General features: G+C 48.7%; 1 pseudogene; it reads right to left on the bottom strand.

Moving 5' to 3' along the window:
* The window catches only part of LOC115322939, a 56,796-nt pseudogene extending 44,937 nt beyond the window's left edge, over window positions 1-11,859 (bottom strand).
* Between the last annotated feature and the right edge of the window lie 313 nt (window positions 11,860-12,172).

Raw genomic sequence — 12,172 nt, 5'->3', positions numbered from 1 at the left:
GTAGACAGTAAAACGTACATTAGCTATTTTAATAAGTTGTACCACACGGCTATCAAGCCCCTCGTAAAATTTGGGGCCGTCTGTTCGACTATAGGGCGCTGTACGTCCAATTGAAGTTTCGGGGTGTATTATATGGGACAAAGGGTGTAAAAATACACCCTTTTACACCCTTTTTTTTTTAGAGTGTTTGTGGCGACAAGGAAGTGCGACCTTGTTACCTGGTACCTGATACTCCTCCTCTTGCGCGAAAGTTAATTGAGCAGCAGCTTGCGCAGATATTTACACTGCACATCTGCTGTTCTCGCTCTGAACAGTGCCAGTGAACTTCTAACTAAATACTTTGCGTCCCAATGTCCGGTGCTTACATTTCGAGCAAAGCAGTTCATCAAGGTCCTGCACTTCTTCCAGTCCCATGCAGGCTTTTATGGCTTGTATTTCTCAAAGCAAGTCTTCGGCTTCTTGTATGCTCTCTACTTGAACTGTTTTCAAAGTTGCACCCAGAACGATCACGAGGGCGCAAATCCCGTTGTTCGTGTTAAACACCACCGACCGCTCCAAGCGCCTGCCGTCCCTCCGCCCATCTCGCACACTGAGAACACAACAATCTCAGGAGCACCTGAAACCAGATGGCTTCCCCGGTAATTGTTAGGTAGTGCACAGGCAGCACAGCCTTGCAGCTCCACGCCCCGCAGAAAGCTCGTGCTGGTGCTCGGCAGATCAGCGTCGTTTAGTTGCTGTGCAAAATCTGACCCTTCAATGTCAGCTCGAACTGCAGTGCTTTCAAAGGGAGCCCCTCAGACGATGTCTTTGTTCGGCGCTTCTTTGGTAGCGGCTTTTAGAAGTACGCCGGCAGACTGGGAAAAACTGTTGGTACCGCATCGTCCGTGAGGATAGTTCGGTCGCGAGGGATCTGAACGAGCTCCCCCCTCACTGTATGCGGGAAGTCTACGATATAGCGTTCGTCAAAGTGCGGTTCACAGAGGACTGACCTGCCGTCGAGTTCTTTGTCGGCTCTCGGAACGACGCGCTGTCATGCTTCGAAGCGATCTGCTTGTTTAGGCACACCTAACAAGGACACGTGTGTCTTCGCTTGTGTCGAAACATAGCCGCTTAAACACACCGGGGCAAAGCAGTGCGTCTGCTTCTTCCCCATTCTGTCCACTTTCCTATCTCGCTATATTCCGCTCACATGCTAGCAAAAGGCACGGGTAACAGAAAGACATTTCAGCTAATAAGTGGTAGCTCACGGAAGCACACGAACCAACCAACACGAGGTCCAGGCGAATGACTCAACACAGGCAGAGCAGCGGTAGCCGCCGATGTCTCCAGAGAAACAGATCGGGCTGGGCTTGCGAGCGCCACCTGTCGCCGTCATACGAAAACGTAACACTCCGCACAACGGAGCGAGCCGCGGGACCGATACACCTCCCCTGCCTCCCCTTCTAGCCACCATAACGGAACTACGGTAGCGAAACCACGCGGAACTGTGTCGACGTTTTCGACGTTACGGAAACCGCAGGAACTGCGTCCAAGACAGGCAGGTTTTGCTGCCGGCTGCCTGGGTGCCTTCCGTCTCGAGTTCGGTTCTGTTTTCCGATGCCGAGTGCAACCGCCGTTCAACGTGGTTCTGTATTTGTGCCTGCAACATCGTGATGGCAGTGTCGTGGGTTCTGAACAGAAGACTGGAATTATCGCCGATGTGACCGTGTGTTCGCGTATCAGTGGTGTAACAAGAAGATGAGATCGTAAACTGTCGGGCATTGATGCCGCTGGTCGGGCCGTGATCGAAGGGGGCGGGGTGTCGCAGGTTGACATTCCGCTTTACATTAAAAAGTTTAATAGCACTTGAGGGATTACGTGCAATCGATCAACGTGCGGATTGAGGAGTTTCAGCGACGGTGTCACCGCCCTGGCGGCCGGTCGCCGAAAGAGAACGAGGGGGATAGGTTCGCTGGGCGGTGGCTTTGTGTATATGCGTTGGCCGCGAACGTAGGCTTATAAACTTCGGCAGCAAGAATATTACGCGGCTCTAGCAGCTCTAGTGTTTCGGTACGAGCAACAGAGGTGACACGATCTGCTGCGACCAGCTACGACCAGCCGCCGCAGCGATGCAGGCGTCGAAGGAGCGCAACCTGTGTACTACGCAGTCAGCCGCCGTCGACCGACGCAGATCGTTCGGCATTCAGGGCTTTCCGCCCCGGGTTCTTCGCTTGTACTTGGAACCGAGTATTATTTCCTGTGCTTGTGTATGTGCTCAGTGGCTGGATATGGACCTCATAGAGCAGTTCTTCAGACTCAACAGCGATTCAAAGTTGACGGCGGAAGGGCTTGCGGCAACGCTTTCGGTTGGTGCACGGCTGCGACGACTACACGGATAAATTTTAAGATTGGTGCTAGCAAGGTGGGCCATAGTCGCTTTATGTTGACACGATTTTGAGTGTAAGTACTTCGTGCAAAGGCAAATCTATCGCGTTTCTAATCCACCTTTGTTTTTGTTGTTTTTAGCACGCACGACCGACTGCTAAGCAAATGCTTCTGTACCGATCACGGAGTGAATGTCTTCAGCCTTACATTGCGGAATGCCCAATAAAAAGTCATATTCGTTCAGCAAGAAAACTTCCCTTTCGAGTGACCTTCTGATTGATAATTTCTCCCGTACTTAAGTGCTTTGATCAACACGATCGATTAAGTTTGCTTCCCTAGTTAGGACATTTTTGTGCTACATGCGGCACTAATGCTTGGCACGATGTTTGCCACTGGTGGTATTGTGAATTGGTTTACTTCCAAAGCTAACAGTGTGACAGGTGGGACCATTCAATTTGCTAAAAATGTGATATGGGAATTTCGTTGCATAACTAGCGTTTTACGTTTAAGATTGATAAGAAACATGCTCATGTGATGATGCATGTCTACAGCATAAGCTTTGCAGATCCAGAATAGATGTGCTATAGGCTACAGCCTCAAGGTTTTTAATGGACCAAATTGGTGATTACACGGCAATAAATGTTGTGGTGAAAAACTGCCCATTGACTCGGTGAGTTTTGATTGTGACCATTGGTGTGCTGTTGGCAAATTAGATAATGGCACACCTTTTCCCTGACCATCTGGCTTCAAGGGGCATTGCATCTAGATGTGCTCAAATATCTTTATTTCAAGGTCCAGTGGACCCCTCTGCATCATTACAGGAAGGCAGTCTCAAGCCACAACAAACAGCAGTGAATGTACAATGCATAATAACAGGCACCAGTGTCCAGGCGTATAGTCCGCAGTAATCAGTTTGAGCCTAAAATGTTTCTGTTTTGTTTAGATAGTTTGTATTTGTTGTATAATCCGCAGGGCCCGATTTCCGCGCCCAGTGCATAGTCCGCCAAGCTGGTGCGTTGTGTCTTCGTGCTTTTTTTCCTGGGTGGCATTTTCTTCAGAAGTTCTTCGGTGAACGCTATTGAGCCTGAAGAACAGCTTTTGAGGCCCATATCTAGCCACGGAGCACACACAAGCACAGAAAATAACACTCGGTGCCAAGTACAAACGAAGCACCTGGGCGGAAAGCTGTGAATGCCAAACGAGCTGCGTCGGGTGACGGCGACTGACTGCGTTGCGCCCCTTCGACGCCTGCATCGCTGCGGTGGGTGGTCGTAGCTAGTCGTAGCGAGATGATCTTCACTTCAACAAAAAATCTTGTTATACCATAGTCAAGATATGTGTGCAAGTGTTCGACGACGTGGGCTCTCTCACGTTGGTGCAGTTGTCATCAAGAAAGGTGCATATCAACAATGTTGCGTGTTTGAGGCTGAAACTATGACGCATACTTATATAAACCTAAATTTATCGGTCTGCGGCTACAAACATTTTCGTTGACGTTGCTTAGATGATGTAACCATTCAGGCCTCGCATTAAATGGTGTTGCGACTCTTCGGTTGTGTATGAAAACCTATTTTTGCCCTAATAAAAGACATTTCCAAAAGGACATGTGTCTTCTGCTGATACATATCTTCCATTTACAATGCAGAGGCAAACAGAAAATCAACTGCATACATCTACCACTTAGCATAAGCACCTTTGGCATTCATTCTTGAGCACACTCAAATATCAGCTTAGTTTGGTCTTGTTTTAGAATCTTTGCCCTGTTCTGTAAAGATAAAACAGTTAAAAAAGCTTTACCTTCGTTCTCCTTCTAGCATTTAATACAGACTTGTTTGTCAGCAGATATCACCGTGGCACATACAACTCGAATGACCGATGAGACTATTGCTATTACAATAAAGCTTTCCACAAGAGCCAAAACGAGGCTTGTAGGGGTGCAAAAGCACATAGAAATGAGATTGGCACTTCCGGGGATTGTTTACATTACGCGTAAAAACAGGACGACCGGCGATCAGCTGATCGCAAGATAACACCAAGGATACCGATGTTTCGATACGCAGGATAAAGACCTCAATCGTCCCTTGTATGCTGCAGTTGTCATACTTTCTATCCAACCGCTTTTTTGCTCAATTAACTAGAACAACCGAAGAGTTCGCGACACCTTTTAATGCGAGGCCTGAATGGTTACATCATCTAAGCAACGTCAACGAAAATGTTTGTAGCCGCAGACCGATAAGTTTAGTCTTAGATAAAGTACGCGTCATAGTTTCAACGCGCGAACATTGTTGATATGTACTGTACCTTTCTTTGGACCCGCGTACATTCGGTTCAACTTGATGACAGCTGCACCAGAAGTGAGAGCTCACGTCGAACACTTGCACACATATCTTGACTCTGGCAAGATTTCTTGCCTTCAACTGGCTTGAAGACTTCATCTGTAGCATTACGGTAGGTCTTGGTTGAAACGATGATCGTCTCGCACACGGCAACAAACAGAGAACTACACGCTTTGTTTTATTTATACGTTACCGGTCTACGGGCGTCGCAAATCTATCCCCCTCTTGTCCGCCATGTTGGATCGATCGGAGCGCCCCCTATATTCGCTGAAACTCCTCAATAGTCATGTTGGAACGCTGGTCTGAACGGTAAGCTCCTATCGTACAGTGGCCAATGTGACTGTCGGTTGTCTCGTCCCCGACAGCGATTGCGCTCTGGGGAAAGGACAACAGTACGAAATCGTGACGGAAAGTACGTATATTTACTGTGTTTAGTTTTAGCATTAAAAAAAAATAGTAGGTAAAATCGGAAAAAAAAAAGCTGCCCTTTATTTTGCTGATTAAATATACTACGGTTCCTGGAGAAACTGCCCTCCAAGTGGCGCGCTGGGATGAGCGCTAGAAGTTTTCGAGCTCGCCACGGCGTAGCTCCGTACCTGCCACTAGTCGCAGCTTTGACTGCATTCAAGTTGATCGAAAAGCGATTTCTCAGCCCGTGAAGCATCACTTCCAGCTGAGTGAATATCCACTCTACAGAGATTAATTTAAGACGGCAAATGCAGCTTTGCGCGAACCGCACAAATAGAAAAACCAATAGAAATACAGGCTACGACGTGCCGTGTGGGGAAACAAACTCATGGCTTCGAACCGCATTGGAGCGGTTGATTTATTGGCTTTCAAATAATTACGGCATGATCGAGCGTTTACTTTTTAATAAGAGATTCATCCCCTGAGCCATTTAAAATACTCTCAGGAGTATGGCATTGCTGGAAAAAAATCAACATGCTGGGAATATATTTTATTGCTTAGGGAGTCACCGAAAAGTTCCGTACGTTCAAAACGACCAGTATAAAAGACGGAAACGCAGAGAACGGGTGTAGTGTTCGGGTTAGTGTTGTGCTCCGTTGTATTGATATTTGTGTGTGCCGTGTATGTGCTCAATGTATGTTCACCTGATGCTTGTAATGAGCGTAATGTGTGTATAGACGATTGCAAGCTGGGCGACTGGCCGCCGCCATGTCTCTGCTCGAGCAGGCACGCCCGTGCGATTACGAGCTTGCCGAAGCTACGTTCACCCTAGAGCACCATATAGCTCCTTCGGAGCAGAGTAGCGCAATCTAGAACGCCGTCTCTCGGCGACTAGCGGCGAATGCCCGGAGGTTCCAACTGCGGTCAGAAATGCATGGAGAACGTGAGAAAATCGTTGTTTCTTCAGTTTTGTGGGGATGTGCGGAATGGAAATCATTTTTGACATAATAATGAAACATTTTAGAATAATATGCAATAAGTTTTGTGCCATACAAGGAAGTAACTTTTTTTTAAAAATTGCCTGAGCGGCATCATGCAGCAGACGACACGGCGACGTCACACCCTTCACGTGACCCGCTCCGGCCAACCCGAAAAGCCCATCTCCGCTGCGAGCAAAAATCGTCTGCTTCAAACGCCATTGCCTTGGAAATTGCCTTCTCAAAATTTGCACACGCATCCGATATTATTAAAACTTTGATAAAGTGTTTAGCGCTTTACTAACTTTACGACAGGCTAGTTTTGAAAAATGTGAACTCGCCGTTAGTTTTTTAATCAGCCGTGTTATGTCGATCTCCATGTATTCTCCCATAGGGCGGGCCGCCTCCTGGAACCCTGAGTACCACGTGACTCGCGCCGAGCCGCTCTGTCGGCCATGTTGTCGGCAAAACACGGGGTTCAAAGGATTGCGCTACTCTGCTCCGTAGGAGCTATATAGTGCTCTAGTTCACCCGAGCGTTGCACGCGCTTGCACGCATGGGACACCACTTGCGGCGCCATGCTTGCAATTGTCTATAGTGAGGATCCCCAAGCGCCGGAGAGCGGCTCTGAAGCGCAGTAGTGGCCTGGTAAGAGCAAATTATTTTTTGTAGAACATGAATGGGGCGGTACTTAGCGCCACCTAGCCTAGCTACTTGCAATTACTCTGCTTGACCCCGCGACCCCGCCACCTGGTGGCTAGCGATTCAACCTTTCACGCTACGCGATAAACAGCGGCTTCGAGTTCGTTCTTTCGAGAGCGGCTTTTGGTTCGCGGATTGAGTTTGCCCTTCTCCGTGATGTGCGGTTGACGAAGGAATTGTGACTCGAGGAACACCCAAGGTAAGACGCAAAGTGCGCGAAGTAACTGGGTATCGGTTGTCTCCGTTTAACATCGCAGTGCTGTCGACGAGAAGACTGAGTAACTGCTTTCGAAACGCCTGTGGCGGGAATCTGGCTTCGGAAATAAACACAGTTCGCGGAAAGCTCGTGTTATGCTTTTATTTGCTGCTCCTCTCGTCCCGTACAAGAGACGTAGCGTCCTCGTCAAGCCTTATTGGGCTCGATTTGCTCGATTCGGGGCCGCCATATTAAGATGCAATCGACGGAGGAACTTTGCTCCCCTGCTTCAGGGACGAAAGTTTCTCCCTTTCTAAAGGAACATAGGTTACAAGACCGTTCCTCCCCTAAGGGAGGACTATCCATACCCTTTTTTCTAAGAGTGCACACCAGTCGGTTGGACCTTCAACTGGGCGAATGACGCCCACATCCACCATCTTTCTGAGTTCTTGAACGACAGCATCTCTCAGAGGGATGGGCACGCGACGTGCGACGCTCAGCGAGGAAGGCACCGCCGCTGGGCCTAGTCGGATGGTGTACTCTCCTGGAAGTGTCCCAAGGCCGCTGAAGAGTCGAGCAAAGCGCTTCTCGAGGCGCTCGGTGCTGCAGAGAAACTTGACGAGCCCTAAGTTCTGTATGGCAGGCAATCCAAGAAGGGGCAGTGCGAAGTTGCTGTACGACGTAAACCTCTTGCCTTGTGGTCTTGTCTTCCCATCTCATGACAGCGTCAAACTTCCCCAACACCTTCACGGCATGTCCACTGGGCCCCGAAAGGACCCCTTCTGCTGAGCGCAGGCCAAAAATGTATCTGGGACCGCTGAGACCTCTGCACCGGTGTCGATCTTTGCAGTCAGTGAAACGCTGTTCACGGTTATCGTCGCGAACTTGGCGTCTGGACGTCTACCGAACTCCCCGACGGCGCCGAGGAAAACCGTCGGTGTTAAATTCTGTTCCACTGAGGAAATGCCTTTGGTTCCTCCAGGCCTCTTCTTGCAGACACGTACGTAATGTACCTTGGTCTTGCATCGAGCGCACTTTTCGGCTCACGCAGGGCACTCAGAACGAGCGTGACGCGATCCTCCGCAATAACCGCACGTGGAGCTTGGTTGTTTTGCTTGTGAGGTTCCGCTTCACATTCGAAGAAGATGGAGCGCTGCGAGGCTTAGATGGCGAGCATTTCGCCACTGCGTCCAAGTCGGCGTCTTCAGTCTTGACAAGCGGTTGCGCTTCAGTCTCTCTCAACAGCTGCTGCTGCTTGTAACAGACTCTTTCTGTCGAGCCTTGGCAAGCGCGGAAGTTAGAGTGAGCGCAGCGTCTAATTGAAGAGCTTCCGAGAGTCACTTGTCTCGCAGCCCAAGAACGAAGCGGTCACGAATCGGGCGGTCACGGCTTCCGTAGTCGCATCGGTCCGCAATGTTGTGGAGCACGGTTACGTATTGGTCCACTGTTTCAGTGAGCCTATACTCCCGTCTGTTAAAACATGCAGACTCGTATACTACGTTCCTGACCTGAATGAAGTGACCGTCAAATTTCGCTTTCACGGTGTCGTAGTACTTTTTGGCGTCGACGTCAGATAGCCCGAAGGTGTTGAAAATTTGCCTAGCCTGGCGACCGATGACGTAGAGAAGCGTTCGTACCTCGGTTTCCTTGTTCTGTGCGACCAGTCCGGTTGCGTGACGGAAATCGTCAAACTCGGCGATCCACGCCGGCCACTCCGAAGCGTTCCCAAAGTGGAAGGGTTCAGGCGGCCTGAGGGCGAGTCCGGTGGCACGGCCACTCGATCCCCCCTGTCCAAATCGAGTGGCCGTGCCGGTGGCGACGTTTGCCCGATCCATGACTCGGTGCGGTTCGCAACCGCAAGGCGACGCCCCAAGCTTCAGAGGCGGCGGGATCTCACTTCTGACACCATGTATCGGTGCTCGGTGGCACCTGAAAGAAATGCGACTGACTCCGTGTCACGGCAAACCAAAAAGAATGTGTATTCCCTCGTAGCCCTGCACAAGTCACGGGCCCCACGGCACGCGCGTGCGTGCCTCGCTTATAGGAAGCGGGAAGTTCAAAAGAGGCTCACGCCACACGTATGTTATTCTATACTTCATGTTATTAATACTAGTCACAAATGGCAAACCGCTCTTCACTGTCGACAATTACAGACTTAACTTGAGTATTTAAAGATCTTTTTTTTATATAAAACATACGTCTATCGGATGTTCTGGTTGCGTATGACACTAACACTTCAAAAGAATATAAGAAGCTAGCGTGCCTCTTGCGATTCCGGCATCGCTTTCAAATCTTGTATGGCGAAGACGTCACTGATAGTGTCGATTAAGTGCCATTTTATCGGTACTTTTTACGACGCGAGACGATCCCGCGGATGTAATGTGTGATTACTGTCTGCTCATCGACAAGGTTGGATGTCCTCGCAACTCATGGACTCCCATGCTTCAGAGGCCCTCATTAGGAGCTGTCTGGGGGATGCGACAGCTGGTCGGCAAATCCGGGTCATGGGTTCGGGCGCAGTACTTGGTGGGAATGTTAACGGTGGCTTTCTCCTTTAAAGGGATACTTCAACGAAATTTGAAATATTCCCGTCGTGTTCAAAAATAGGTTGAACATGATCCACAATATCCGTAAATGACAATCGCACGTTTGTATTTTGATTCTGATGTCTGTATTTTTCGTTATAAACGGCCCACTCTGGCAAGCGCTCGGAGAAGGCCCAGCTTAGAGCACGTGACATCAAACGCAATTGTGACGTAGGTCGTCTCAAGACGAGCAAAGCTACGGCGAGGCTGACGTCGAGAGAATGGCCTAGTCGTTCCAGCCACCGAAGCGGCTGCTTTTGTACGAATTTTGAGTGACGGGTTAATCTTCTATAATCTTCTAGGGGGACAAAAGCGACTTCTGCGACACACAAAAGGGATTCTCGGGACGAGGGGAGTTCCTCCTTCCCCCCTTCTCTTGTCGTGGCCGGAGACGAGACAACCTCCGTCACTAGCTGTCAAGGTTCCTAGACGAGCATTACAAACGAGGTGTTAGCGACATCCACCAGGTGCTCTTTGCTAATCGTTTAATTCGTTTTAAAATTCCTTTTCGAGACTTTTTTAACAAGATATTGGTATGTTCCATGTGATACTGCTCTTTTGAACACATATAGACCAAAAAATGAGCGCCGAAATTTCGTTGTAGTATCCCTTTAAAGGGGTACGGAAAACAAAAATTGAAATATTCAGATTTCGTTCGGAAGTGAGTCAAGCATGACGGGTAATAACCGTAAATGATAATCGCACGTTTGTATTTTGAACGATTGGCCATGTTTTTTGTTCCAAACGGTGCACTCGAGCAAGCGCTCAAAAAGAAGCGAACGGAGAGCGCGATGCGTCATGGGATATCCGGCGCCAACAAAAACAGAAAGAAAAGATTTCCCGCGTTCGTGGAGTAGCAAGGCAAGCGTGGTTATGAGCTTTGCCCTTGGTGGCGTTGTCAGCGTTGTGGTGGTGTCAGTAGCGTCAGCGCGTTACAACCGAGCCGTTCGAAGTGCCCGTGGGGTGAGTCGTGACGAGCGTGTGGCTGGCCCAAGGAGCACGCAGCTTCCGCAACACTGTCAGCTTAGGGCTGAACGGGGTGGGGAAAGCAACTTTTGTTCGAGTTTTGAGCGACGGGCTTGGGCTAATCTTCTAGGGGGAGAATGGCTGTGTCCGGCTGCACGAACGAGGGTTCGAGAAAGAGAAGAGTCCTTCCTTTCCGTCTTCTTGGACCGTTTAGTACAATGCGCGACTTGTGAGTTGAGGAGGAAAGCTAAGAGGGAAAATGTTGAAATGCCAAAGAGCGGCGCTGCTCCGAAGGATTCTGCTACGTCACGACTACGTAGCAGATTCCCCAACGTTGCTAGACTACCTCCCAAATAGGCTCCGCATGCATCCACTAGGTTCACATTGAAAGATCGTTTATTTAGCTTTAAAATTAGTTTTTTTTTGTACATTTCAACGGAAGACTGGTGTTTTTGAGGTTAGGGTGGGACATGCAACACATTCAAGCTAGAAAATGAGCGCTGACATTTCGTCTCCCTACCCCTTTAAGGCACCGTTCTCTTCAGTGTTGCGAAGTTGCCACTCCGGAGTTGCAATAATTCCGAAATTGACATTCATTTTGTAATAAATAATAAAAAAAATTAATTGCCGTAAACCGATTAGAACCGGTTACCCATATAATTTTTTTTTTCAGGTTCATTTTCGGTTTAGTTTCATGATGGTGGCGGAAATTTCGGTTCCGTTCAGTTCCGGTTCGGCTAAAAATAACGGTTCCGTTCGGTTCCGGTTCGACACTCTGGACTGGACTCACTGTACCGGCCAGTCTGGCTGTAAAATCATGCACAATGTCCAAGTTACTTTTTCCCGGAACCTGTGAGCAACAATTGTCTCTCTCACCCCTGACCGTATAGCGTTAAAGAACATGGGGTAATCCAAGCCAGTATAAATGATTTATTCGTTTCTCACCTGTTCGAATCAACAGGACTCGCCGTCCGTGAACATCTGGATTTGGCAGCACCATAAATATACGTCTGGAAGCAGGCTTGGCGTTTGAAGGTAGGAAATTATCGTAGATGCAAGGGTATGCCGCATGGTTCTTGTAATAATACTTGAGAGTCGCCAGTGCTGCTTGGATATTGTATTTCCTTACGCGGATGTACCGCAGAAGGAACACGTTGTCTCGCCTCGCATTGAGCTCCGGGTCTTCTGCAGAGGACAGTGTAAAGAAAAACTGTTACGAAGCGACCACGACACCATAATTTGCAAATTGTTTTGAACAAAATCCTAACGGTTTACACGTTCAAGCAACTTCTCGTCGTTACTGCCGAGCAACCATCTGTAACCATCAACCTATTTATTTATTTATTTAGATACCTTAAGGACCCCCTTGCGGGTATTACATAAGGGGTGGGTACACAGCATAAAAATAAAAGGGTAGAAAACACGCCAAAAACAACTCGCATACAATAAGCAAATACACACAAACTAAAAGGCAAACTATACACATATAGATGGTTCGTACAAACCTAAAGTGGAAACTCTAGCAAGCGTTTTTTTGAATTCCATCGGGCCATGAGTGATGACGACGTTCTCGGGAAGATCGTTCCAATCAATGGCAGTGCGTGAAAAAAATGAATTCTGGAAGGTGACGGTTCTTGC

Source organism: Ixodes scapularis, unplaced genomic scaffold, assembly GCF_016920785.2.
Source record: "Ixodes scapularis isolate PalLabHiFi unplaced genomic scaffold, ASM1692078v2 PGA_scaffold0__279_contigs__length_252992795, whole genome shotgun sequence".
Taxonomy (NCBI): domain Eukaryota; kingdom Metazoa; phylum Arthropoda; class Arachnida; order Ixodida; family Ixodidae; genus Ixodes; species Ixodes scapularis.
This window is presented reverse-complemented; position numbering and strand designations above follow the sequence as displayed.